Here is a 12,941-nt window from a genome sequence, read left to right on the forward strand (position 1 = left end):
TAAACTCAAATATACTAATTGATAAAAAAAACTTTTTTTTTTGACAAAATGTTTAAAAAAGGTATAATCTTCCTAAATGATATTATCGGTAGGACTGGTGGAGTTATGTCACACATGCAGCTAACAAAAACATATGGAAATGTCTGCTTTACCCAAAATTACAACCAAATAATTGCAGCATTACTGCAAAAATGGAAAAGGAAAGTGGAAGGGAGAAAAAGTAAGGAACTTGTCTGTCGGCCTTGCATTAAAGAATATATAATTGGTTAAAGAAAATTGTGATAAATAAAAAAAAAGGTTTTGCAGGTGGTGACCACAGACCACTTCTCAGTTCCTATGCTTCCTGGCTGATGTTTTGTTCACTTTTGAATGCTGGCGGTGCTTTCACTCTAGTGGTAGCATGAGACGGAGTCTACAACCCACACAAGTGGCTCAGGTAGTGCAGCTCATCCAGGATGGCACATCAATGCGAGCTGTGGCAAGAAGGTTTGCTGTGTCTGTCAGCGTAGTGTCCAGAGCATGGAGGCGCTACCAGGAGACAGGCCAGTACATCAGGAGACGTGGAGGAGGCCGTAGGAGGGCAACAACCCAGCAGCAGGAATGCTACCTCCGCCTTTGTGCAAGGAGGAGCAGGAGGAGCACTGCCAGAGCCCTGCAAAATGACCTCCAGCAGGCCACAAATGTGCATGTGTCTGCTCAAAAGGTCAGAAACAGACTCCATGAGGGTGGTATGAGGGCCCGATTGTCCACAGGTGGGGGTTGTGCTTACAGCCCAACACCGTGCAGGACGTTTGGCATTTGCCAGAGAACAGCAAATTGGAAAATTCGCCACTGTGCTCTTCACAGATGAAAGCAGGTTCACACTGAGCACGTGACAGACGTGACAGAGTCTGGAGACGCCGTGGAGAACGTTCTGCTGCCTGCAACATCCTCCAGCATGACCGGTTTGGCGGTGGGTCAGTCATGGTGAGGGGTGGCATTTCTTTGGGGGGCTGCACAGCCCTCCATGTGCTCGCCAGAGGTAGCCTGACTGCCATTAGGTACCGAGATGAGATCCTCAGACCCCTTGTGAGACCATATGCTGGTGCGGTTGGCCCTGGGTTCCTCCTAATGCAAGACAATGCTAGACCTCATGTGGCTGGAGTGTGTCAGCAGTTCCTGCAAGAGGAAGGCATTGATGCTATGGACTGGCCCGCCCGTTCCCCAGACCTGAATCCAATTGAGCACATCTGGGACATCATGTCTCGCTCCATCCACCAACGCCACGTTGCACCACAGACTGTCCAGGAGTTGGCGGATGCTTTAGTCCAGGTCTGGGATGAGATCCCTCAGGAGACCATCCGCCACCTCATCAGGAGCATGCCCAGGCGTTGTAGGGAGGTCATACAGGCACGTGGAGGCCACACACACTACTGAGCCTCATTTTCACTTGTTTTAAGGACATTACATCAAAGTTGGATCAGCCTGTAGTGTGGTTTTCAACTTTAATTTGGAGGGTGACTCCAAATCCAGACCTTCATGGGTTGATAAATTTGATTTCCATTGATAATTTTTGTGTGATTTTGTTGTCAGCACATTCAACTATGTAAAGAAAAAAGTATTTAATAAGATTATTTCATTCATTCAGATCTAGGATGTGTTATTTTAGTGTTCCCTTAATTTTTTTGAGCAGTGTAGTATGTATGGGCTGGAAGAAGAGGCCTAAGCGTTGTTGTTCACTAGTTTACTCCAATTGGGGAAGGGGTGGTGGGGTTGGAAAGTAATGAAGGGAAATATAATTTAAAAAAGGATATGTGTGTGTGTATGGATGTATGTATATATGTATGTATGTATATATACAGTGAGGGAAAAAAGTATTTGATCCCCTGCTGATTTTGTACGTTTGTCCACTGACAAAGAAATGATCAGTCTATAATTGTAATGGTAGGTTTATTTGAACTGTGAGAGATAGAATAACAACAAAAAAATCCAGAAAAACGCATATCAAAAATGTTATAAATTGATTTGCATTTTAATGAGGGAAATAATTATTTCACCCCCTCTCAATCAGAAAGATTTCTGGCTCCCAGGTGTCTTTTATACAGGTAACGAGCTGAGATTAGGAGCACACTCTTGAAGGGAGTGCTCCTAATCTCAGCTTGTTACCTATATAAAAGACACCTGTCCACAGAAGCAATCAATCAATCAGATACCAAACTCTCCACCATGGCCAAGACCAAAGAGCTCTCCAAGGATGTCAGGGACAAGATTGTAGACCTACACAAGGCTGGAATGGGCTACAAGACCATCGCCAAGCAGCTTGGTGAGAAGGTGACAACAGTTGGTGCGATTATTCGCAAATGGAAGAAACACAAAAGAACTGTCAATCTCCCTCGGCCTGGGGCTCCAAGCAAGATCTCACCTCGTGGAGTTGCAAAGATCATGAGAATGGTGAGGAATCAGCCCAGAACTACACGGGAGGATCTTGTTAATGATCTCAAGGCAGCTGGGACCATAGTCACCAAGAAAACAATTGGTAACACATTACGCCGTGAAGGACTGAAATCCTGCAGGGCCCGCAAGGTCCCCCTGCTCAAGAAAGCACATATACAGGGCCGTCTGAAGTTTGCCAATGAACATCTGAATGATTCAGAGGAGAACTGGGTGAAAGTGTTGTGGTCAGATGAGACCAAAATGGAGCTCTTTGGCATCAACTCAACTCGCCGTGTTTGGAGGAGGAGGAATGCTGCCTATGACCCCAAGAACACCATCCCCACCGTCAAACATGGAGTTATGCAAAAAACATTATGCTTTGGGGGTGTTTTTCTGCTAAGGGGACAGGACAACTTCACCGCATCAAAGGGACGATGGACGGGGCCATGTACCGTCAAATCTTGGGTGAGAACCTCCTTCCCTCAGCCAGGGCATTGAAAATGGGTCGTGGATGGGTATTCCAGTATGACAATGACCCAAAACACACGGCCAAGGCAACAAAGGAGTGACTCAAGAAGAAGCACATTAAGGTCCTGGAGTGGCCTAGCCAGTCTCCAGACCTTAATCCCATAGAAAATCTGTGGAGGGAGCTGAAGGTTTGAGTTGCCAAACGTCAGCCTCAAAACCTTAATGACTTGGAGAAGATCTGCAAAGAGGAGTGGGACAAAATCCCTCCTGAGATGTGTGCAAATCTGGTGGCCAACTACAAGAATCGTCTGAATCTGTGATTGCCAGCAAGGGTTTTGCCACCAAGTACTAAGTCATGTTTTGCAGAGGGGTCAAATACTTATTTCCCTCATTAAAATGCAAATCAATTTATAACATTTTTGACATGCTTTTTTCTGGATTTTGTTGTTGTTATTCTGTCTCTCACAGTTCAAATAAACCTACCATTAAAATTATAGACTGATCATGTCTTTGTCAGTGGGCAAACATACAAAATCAGCAGGGGATCAAATACTTTTTTCCCTCACTGTATGTGTGTGTGTGTATGTGTATGTATGTGTGTATGTGTATGTGTATGTGTGTATATATATATATATATATATATATATATATATATATATATATATATATATATATGTGTGTATATGTATGTGTGTATGTATGTATATATATACATATACAGTTGAAGTCGGAAGTTTACATACACCTTAGCCAAATACATTTAAACTCAGTTTTTCACAATTCCTGACATTTAATCCTAGTAAAAATTCCGTCTTAGGTCAGTTAGGATCACCACTTTATTTTAAGAATGTGAAATGTCAGAATAATAGTAGAGAGAATGATTTATTTCATCTATTATTTCTTTCATCACATTCCCAGTGGGTCAGAAGTTTACATACACTCAATTAGTATTTGGTAGCGTTGCCTTTAAATTGTTTAACTTGGGTCAAACGTTCCGGGTAGCCTTCCATAAGCTTCCCACAATAAGTTGGGTGAATTTTGGCCCATTCCTCCTGACAGAGCTGGTGTAACTGAGTCAGGTTTGTAGGCCTCCTTGCTCGCACACGCTTTTTCAGTTCTGCCCACAAATGTTCTATAGGATTGAGGTCAGGGCTTTGTGATGGCCACTCCAATACCTTGACTTCGTTGTCCTTAAGCCATTTTGCAACAACTTTGGAAGTATGCTTGGGGTCATTGTCCATTTGGAAGAACCATTTGCGACCAAGCTTTAACTTCCTGACTGATGTCTTGAGATGTTGCTTCAATATATCCACATCATTTTTCTTCCTCATGATGCCATCTATTTTGTGAAGTGCACCAGTCCCTCCTGCAGCAAAGCACCTCCACAGCATGATGCTGCCACCCCGTGCTTCACGGTTGGGATGGTGTTCTTCGGCTTGCAAGCACCCCCTTTTCCCTCCAAACATAACGATGGTCATTATGGCCAAACAGTTCTATTTTTGTTTCGTCAGACCAGAGGATATTTCTCCAATAAGTATGATCTTTGTCCCCATGTGCAATTGCAAACCGTAGTCTGGCTTTTTTATGGCGGTTTTGGAGCACTGGCTTCTTCCTTGCTGAGTGGCCTTTCAGGTTATGTCGATATAGGACTCGTTTTACTGTGGATATAGATACTTTTGTACCTGTTTCCTCCAGCATCTTCACAAGGTCCTTTGCTGTTGTTCTGGGATTGATTTTGCATTTTACGCACCTGAGTATGTTCATCTCTAGGTGACAGAACGCGTCTCCTTCCTGGGCGGTATGACGGCTGCGTGGTCCCATGGTGTTTATACTTGCGTACTATTGTTTGTACAGATGAACGTGGTACCTTCAGGCGTTTGGAAATTGCTCCCAAGGATGAACCAGACTTGTGGAGGTCTACAATTCTTTTTTTGAGGTCTTGGCTGATTTCTTTTCATTTTCCCATGATGTCAAGCAAAGAGGCACTGAGTTTGAAGGTAGGCCTTGAAATACATCCACAGGTACTCCTCCAATTGACTCAAATTATGTAAATTAGCCTATCAGAAGCTTCTAAAGCCATGACGTCATTTTCGGGAATTTTCCAAGCTGTTTAAAGGCACAGTCAACTTAGTGTATGTACATTTCTGACCCACTGGAATTGTGATACAGTGAATTATAAGTGAAATCATCTGTCTGTAAACAATTGTTGGAAAAATTACTTGTGTCATGCACAATGTAGATGTCCTAACCGACTTGCCAAAACTATAGTTTGTTAACAAGAAATTTGTGGAGTGGTTGAAAAACGAGTTTTAATGACTCCAACCTAAGTGTATGTAAACTTCTGATTTCAACTGTATGTATGTATACAGTGAGGGAAAAAAGTATTTGATCCCCTGCTGATTTTGTACGTTTGCCCACTGACAAAGACATGATCAGTCTATAATTTTAATGGTAGGTTTATTTGAACAGTGAGAGACAGAATAACAACAAAAAAATCCAGAAAAACGCATGTCAAAAATGTTATAAATTGATTTGCATTTTAATTAGGGAAATAAGTATTTGACCCCTCTGCAAAACCTGACTTAGTACTTGGTGGCAAAACCCTTGCTGGCAATCACAGAGGTCAGACGTTTCTTGTAGTTGGCCACCAGGTTTGCACACATCTCAGGAGGCATTTTGTCCCACTCCTCTTTGCAGATCTTCTCCAAGTCATTAAGGTTTCAAGCCTGACATTTGGCAACTCAAACCTTCAGCTCCCTTTACAGATTTTCTATGGGATTAAGGTCTGGAGACTGGCTAGGCCACTCCAGGACCTTAATGTGCTTCTTCTTGAACCACTCCTTTGTTGCCTTGGCCGTGTGTTTTGGGTCATTGTCATACTGGAATACCCATTCACGACCCATTTTCAATGCCCTGGCTGAGGGAAGGAGGTTCTCACCCAAGATTTGACGGTACATGGCCCCGTCCATCGTCCCTTTGTTGCGGTGAAGTTGTCCTATCCCCTTAGCAGAAAAACACCCCAAAGCATAATGTTTCCAACTCCATGTTTGACGGTGGGGATGGTGTTCTTGGGGTCATATGCAGCATTCCTCCTCCTCCAAACACGACAAGTTGGGTTGATGCCAAAGAGCTCGATTTTGGTCTTATCTGACCACAACACTTTCACCCAATTCTCCTCTGAATCATTCAGATGTTCATTGGCAAACTTCAGACGGGTCTGTATATGTGCTTTCTTGAGCAGGGGGACCTTGCGGGCACTGCAGGATTTCAGTCCTTCACGGCGTAGTGTGTTGCCAATTGTTTTCTTGGTGACTATGGTCCCAGCTGCCTTGAGATCATTGACAAGATCCTCCCGTGTAGTTCTGGGCTGATTCCTCACCATTCTCATGATCATTGCAACTCCACGAGGTGAGATCTTGCTTGGAGCCCCAGGCCGAGGGAGATTGACAGTTCTTTTGTGTTTCTTCCATTTGCGAATAATCGCACCAACTGTTGTCACCTTCTCACCAAGCTGCTTGGCAATGGTCTTGTAGCCCATTCCAGCCTTGTGTATGTCTACAATCTTGTCCCTGACATCCTTGGAGAGCTCTTTGGTCTTGGCCATGGTGGAGAGTTTGGAATCTGATTGATTGATTGCTTCTGTGGACAGGTGTCTTTCATACAGGTAACAAGCTGAGATTTGGAGCACACCCTTTAAGAGTGTGCTCCTAATCTCAGCTAGTTACTTGTATAAAAGACCCCTGGGAGCCAGAAATCTTTCTGATTGAGAGGGGGTCAAATACTTATTTCCCTCATTAAAATGCAAATCAATTTATAACATTTTTGACATGCGTTTTTCTGGATTTTTTTATTGTTATTCTGTCTCTCACTGATAAAATAAACCTACCATTAAAATTATAGACTGATCATGTCTTTGTCAGTGGGCAAACGTACAAAATCAGCAGGGGATCAAATACTTTTTTCCCTCACTGTATATATATATATATTTGCGAGAAGAAAAAAAACATATGGGGGATTGGAAGTGATGCAGACAATTACATTGATGGAATCCTCTGCTCAATATCTAAAATATTAAGGCTGATCTACCCCCAAAACATTATTAATTTTTTTAAACAAAAACAATATGCTCTCATATGAACACTGAGAGATGAATAAAGTATCATCATCACTAATATCTAAATTCTGCTTTCACATCAGTTAAATGGATTCATCAAATGATTATTCTTTCCCATCTGTCCACATACTTTTGGTCATGTAGTGTATTTTGAGGCATGCCTTGTCATAGGCTATATTTGTTGCACCCGTGAGTGAGAATGCTGTACTGTATACCTTTGTTAAGGCCTCTAGAAGTGCAAGTGATATAAAACACCAAATATTCATGAATATACTGTAATGTGTAAACACTTTACCTAGCAGCCAACCTGTTTGCACCAATCCCTTGTAATTACTGTACAATACTGTGAAATACAAACCCCTCCCTCAATTAATTTCATTCATTAATTCATTAATTATTTTCCGATTACGGTAGCATTTACTTTTTTACAGTATTTTTTTTACAGTACATTTTACGGTATTGTAGTGTGTCATTACACAGCACTTGCTTTGATACCATATTTATATTACAGTATAAATAATACTGTAACATGAAATACAGAATTTTACATGCCACCAAGCTGCCTGTAAGCTACTGTCAAATTCACAGCAACCCATTTAAAGTGAATTTAAGTCCATAACTCATTATATAGCCTACAGGAGAATAATGTGTTCAATACTCTTCCTTGGAATCTGCCTTGTGGTACAGATGTATCCGTATTGAATTAATGATAATAACATATAAAAAAATCATAAAAGATATGCATAATTTAAATCATTCGAGCACTCTCATCTCTGAAGGTACTCTTGCGGTCCTCTGCTCAAAATCAGGCATAGTGAATCCATGTACACAGTGATACAGTGCCTTCAGAAAGAATCCATACCCCTTGACAAAATGTATTAAACAGATTTTTTTTCTTTTCACACAAAGTGTGACAAAGTGAAAAAGTTTTTCAAATTTTTTGCAAATGTATTGAAAATAAAATACAGAAATATGTCATTTACATAAGTATGCACACCCCTGAGTCAATACTTTGTAGAATCACCTTTAGCAGTGATTACAGCTGTGAGTCTTTCTGGGTAAGTCTCTAAGAGCTTTCCACCACTGGATTGTGCAATATTTTCCCATTATTCTTTTTCAAATTCTTCAAGCTCTGTCAAATGAGTTGTTGATCATTGCTAGACAACCATTTACAGGTCTTGCCATAGACTTTCAAGTAGATTTAAGTCAAAACTGTTACTAGGCCACTCAAGAACATTCACTGTCTTCTTGGTAAGCAACTCCAGTGTAAATTTGGCCTTGTGTTTTAGGTTATTGTCCTGCTGAAAGGTGAATTAATCTCCCAGTGTCTGGTGGAAAGCAGACTGAACCAGGTTTCCCTCTAGTATTTTGACTGTGCTTAGCTTCGTTCCGTTTCTTTTTTATCCACAGTCCTTAAAAATTACAAGCATAACCATAACATGATGCAGCCACCACTATGCTTGAAAATATGGACAGTGGTACTCCATAGTGTGTTGTATTGGATTTGCCCCAAACATAACACTTTGTAGTTACTCCACAATACTAACCTAAATTACAGAGTGAAAAGATGGAAGCCTGTACAGAATAATAATATTCCAGAACTTGCATCCTGTTTGCAACAAGGCACTAAAGTAATTATGCAAAAACATTTGGAAATGCAATTAACTTTTGGTCCTGAATACAATGCTGTTGATCCATCCTCAGTTTTCTCTTATCACAGGCATTAAACTTTGTAACTGTGTTAAAGTCACCATTGACTTCATGGTGAAATCCCTGAGCGGTTTCCTTCCTCTCCAGGAACTGAGTTAGGAAAGAAGCCTGTATTTTTGTAGTGACTGGGTGTATTGATACACCATCTAAAGTGTAATTAATAACTTCACCATGCTCAATGGGATATTTAATGTATGTTTAGTTTTTTTTACCCATCTACCAATAGGTGCCCTTCTTTGCGAGGCTTTGGAAAACCTCCCTGGTCTTTGTGGTTGAATCTGTGTTTGAAATTCACTGTTCGACTGAAGGACCTTACAGATAATTGTATGTGTGGGGTACAGAGATGAGGTAGTCATTAAGAAATCATGTTAAACACTATTATTGCACACAAAGTGAGTCCATGCAACTTATGTGACTTGTTAAAAAAAAAATTTATCCTGAACTTATTTAGGCTTGCCATAACAAAGGGGTTGAATACTTACTCAATACATTACAGCTTTTCATTTTTTATTAATGTGTAACATTTTCGAAAAAAAACATAATTCCACTTTGACATTATAAGCTATTGTGTGTAGGCTAGTGACAAAAAAATCTAAATTGTATCAATTTTCAGTTCAGGCTGTAACACGAAACAATTTGGAAAAAGTCAAGGAGTATAAATACTTTCTGAAGGCACTGTATATATCTGCTTGTGTTTAAGCTACTTTTCTTTACATTATGACACCTAATCCTAATGCACCATCCATGTATTGGGTCTCATCTATTGAGTGATGATGAGTGTTGAGGGGGCTCTCTGAGAGTTGCTGTGTGTTTCCTGTGAGAAGGAATGTGAGCACCACTCCCTGGCTGTCTGTCAATAACAGCTTTATAGCAGTGCAACCCCTCCCTGTGTTTCACTAACACCTCCCTGTATGCTCGGGGGACTACACACTTTCTACCAGCTTGTTCATGTTTCTGCTGGCAATAAGAGTTATAATATGTGAATATGCAGTTATGAATTGCTGGGCATTTCTCTTTCTATTAGATTGGATAATTATGTTTTAAACCTCCCAATATTGAATCAATGTGTGGGGAAATTATTGTATTATTGCCCTATTTTATACAGATTGGCCACACTGACACTTCACTGAGGTCAATATCACTCACTGATAACCTGTCATTGTCATCATGTATATCAATTATAATATATTAAATTTCATATAGAGAAAAATGTGATGGTATCACTATTCATGCAACTTTTTACTAGTGGGAAAATGCAGTAGTAAGCATACTGTATGTAGGTTAAATACTGATTTTGTAAGCTACTTTTGTACAATTGCATATTGAGCCTGATCAATGAATAAAAACTTGGTTGCTGTTGTTTCAGCCATTTTCTGTAAAATATCAAGTTGTTAAAAGTAAAACAAGTTATGATACATGGCTGGGCTATCATTCCAGTAGGCTATGTGCAAATATCTGATTTTCATCATGATAGACAAGGAACAGGTGAATCATTGACTTTAAAATTAAACAGATAGATTGTGTAACAGAATCTAGTCTAATTATATTGACATTCCCTGTTGTAATTCAAATATAATGGTAACCTAACTGGTATCGATTTGTTGTTTATATGACATTGCTGAAATCTTGGCTCACATACAGTATCGGATGATGCGCATAATTTGAGATACTCAATAGTCAACAGAGCCGCACCTAAATCCATTCGATTATTTACGCATGTGTTTAAACTGTCCAATAGATCGTGTATTACAATATCGTTTTTAAGATACAAAACACAATAGTTGCTCATAACATACCTCAAACGCAATAACTTTCGCTTTGGCAGTGCGTCCGCAAGGTTGTGTCAGACAATATCAACTACGGTTATGTGATGACAATTGCTTTCAGTGTCAGTGCGCACGTAGTGTGCTGGGAAAAGCATCTAACATGCACGGGCTACGTTATTATTATGAGCATGTTTAAGAATTTAAATTGGACTGTAGGCTACTGGTATATTCGCTGCGATACAGAATATACTCACCTAGGCCTACCCTACGATGGTGAATGGCTGTCACAATTCAAGTATGACCAAAGCTTGAGTTCTTTTTTACCTTAACCTGATCATCACTGTCTCCCCCTCTCCATCCATTGGATGTCGCTCTTTTGTCCAGCTCAAATATTTTAGAGTTATAAAGTCTCGTGTTTGATCGTGAGAGTTACATGCGTTTATTTCTTCGGGAAAAAATGGTACTTCCCATCTGAAATCTCACATCAAACTTCAACCTCTTCCACTGTTCCAACCGCCCCACACACATTTGATCTTCGGTGAATCTTATTGTCATAATGAATTTTTGTACAAATATCTTCCCAAACACATACATTTTACAGTCATTTTATGACGGTAACATTATGACTAGCCTATTTCTCCTATTTATTCAAGCTTAAAATATGCTGTCGATGTTTAATGTTCCACTGTAAAAGCCAGTTGTGCCTGCCTGGTAAATCGGTGCAAGCATATTACCATGATAGGACAGTACAGTTAAGATATTTTTTAAATAATATTTAACAGATAACTTACCCAACCCGTTATTCCTCCTAGCCACCAAAAAGACTGAAACTAGAAGGCATCGGGCACGTCAGCCACGGGCATGGGCGTATGGTGAGTGATGCCCTTAGTTTGGTCTAATGTATAACTGCATCCCAATCGTTTTTTCTGGTATTATTCAACTGACCGTCTTTGCTCTGCCATCCCACAGCTCAACACAGAACATCTGACAGATGATATGCACCATCACAGATCCAATGTCGATACAATACCTTTTAATGCAGAAGCCAATTAAAGTATGTGTAAACTTGCCCCTTTCTTGTCTGCCTGTTAGTGTATCACACTGTAACCCAGATTGATTTTAATTACTACTGGTTTAGATAGTGTACAGTGCATTCGGAAAGTATTCAGACCCCTTGACTTTTCCATATTTTGTTACTTTACAGCCTTATCAATATTCACACAAATCCTTATAATGACAAAGCAAAAACCGGTTTTTAGAAATGTTTGCAAATGTATTAAAAATACAAAACTGAAATATCACATTTTCAGAAGTATTCAGACCCTTTACTCAGTACTTTGTTGAAGCACCTTTGGCAGCGATTACAGCCTTGAGTCTTCTTGGGTATGACGCTACAAGCTTGGCACACCTACATTTGGGGAGTTTCTCCCATTGTTCTCTGCAGATCCTCTCAAGCTCTGTTAGGTTGGATGGGGAGCGTCGCTGCACAGCTATTTTCAGGTCTCTCCAGAGATGTTCAAATCGGGTTCAAGTTCGGGCTCTGGCTGGGCCACTCAAGGACATTCAAAGACTTGTCCCGAAGCCACTCCTGCGTTGTCTTGGCTGTGTGCTTAGGGTCATTGTCCTGAGTGCTCTGGAGCAGGTTTTCATCAAGGATCTCTCTGTACTTTGCTCCATTCATTTTTCCCTCGATCCTGACTAGTCTCCCAGTCCCTGCCGCTGAAAAACATCCCCACAGCATGATGCTGCCACCACCATCCTTCACCATAGGGATGGTGCCAGGTTTTCTCCAGACGTGACGCTTGGCATTCAAAGGCCAAAGAGTTCAATCTTGGTTTCATCAGACCAGAGAATCTTGTTTCTCATGGTCTGAGAGTCCTTTAGGTGCCTTTTGGCAAACTCCAAGTGGGCTGTCATGTGCCTTTCACTGAGGAGTGGCTTCTGTCTGGCCATTACCATAAAGGCCTGATTGGTGGAGTGCTGCAGAGATGGTTGTCCTTCTGGAAGGTTCTCCCATCTACACAGAGGAACTCTGAAGCTCTGTCAGAGTGACCATCGGATTCTTGGTCATCTCCCTGACCAAGGCCCTTCTCCCCCGATTGCTCAGTTTGGCCGGGCGGCCAGCTCTAGGAAGAGTCTTCGTGGTTCCAAACTTCTTCCATTTAAGAGTGATGGAGGCCACTGTGTTCTCGGGGACCTTCAATGCAGATCTGTGCCTCAACACAATCCTGTCTCGGAGCTCTATGGACAATTCCTTCGACCTCATGGCTTAGTTTTTGCTCTGACATGCACTGTCAACTGTGGGACCTTATATAGACAGGTGTGTGCCTTTCCAAATCATGTCCAATCAATTTAATTTACCACAGGTGGACTCCAATCAAGTTGTAGAAACATCTCAAAAGCTCAATTTCGAGTCTCATGGCAAAGGGTCAGAATACTTATGTAAAAGGTATGTTTTTTATTTTTTTTAA

The sequence above is a fragment of the Coregonus lavaretus genome, assembly GCF_964263955.1.
Source record: "Coregonus lavaretus genome assembly, chromosome: 37".
Taxonomy (NCBI): Eukaryota; Metazoa; Chordata; class Actinopteri; order Salmoniformes; family Salmonidae; genus Coregonus; species Coregonus lavaretus.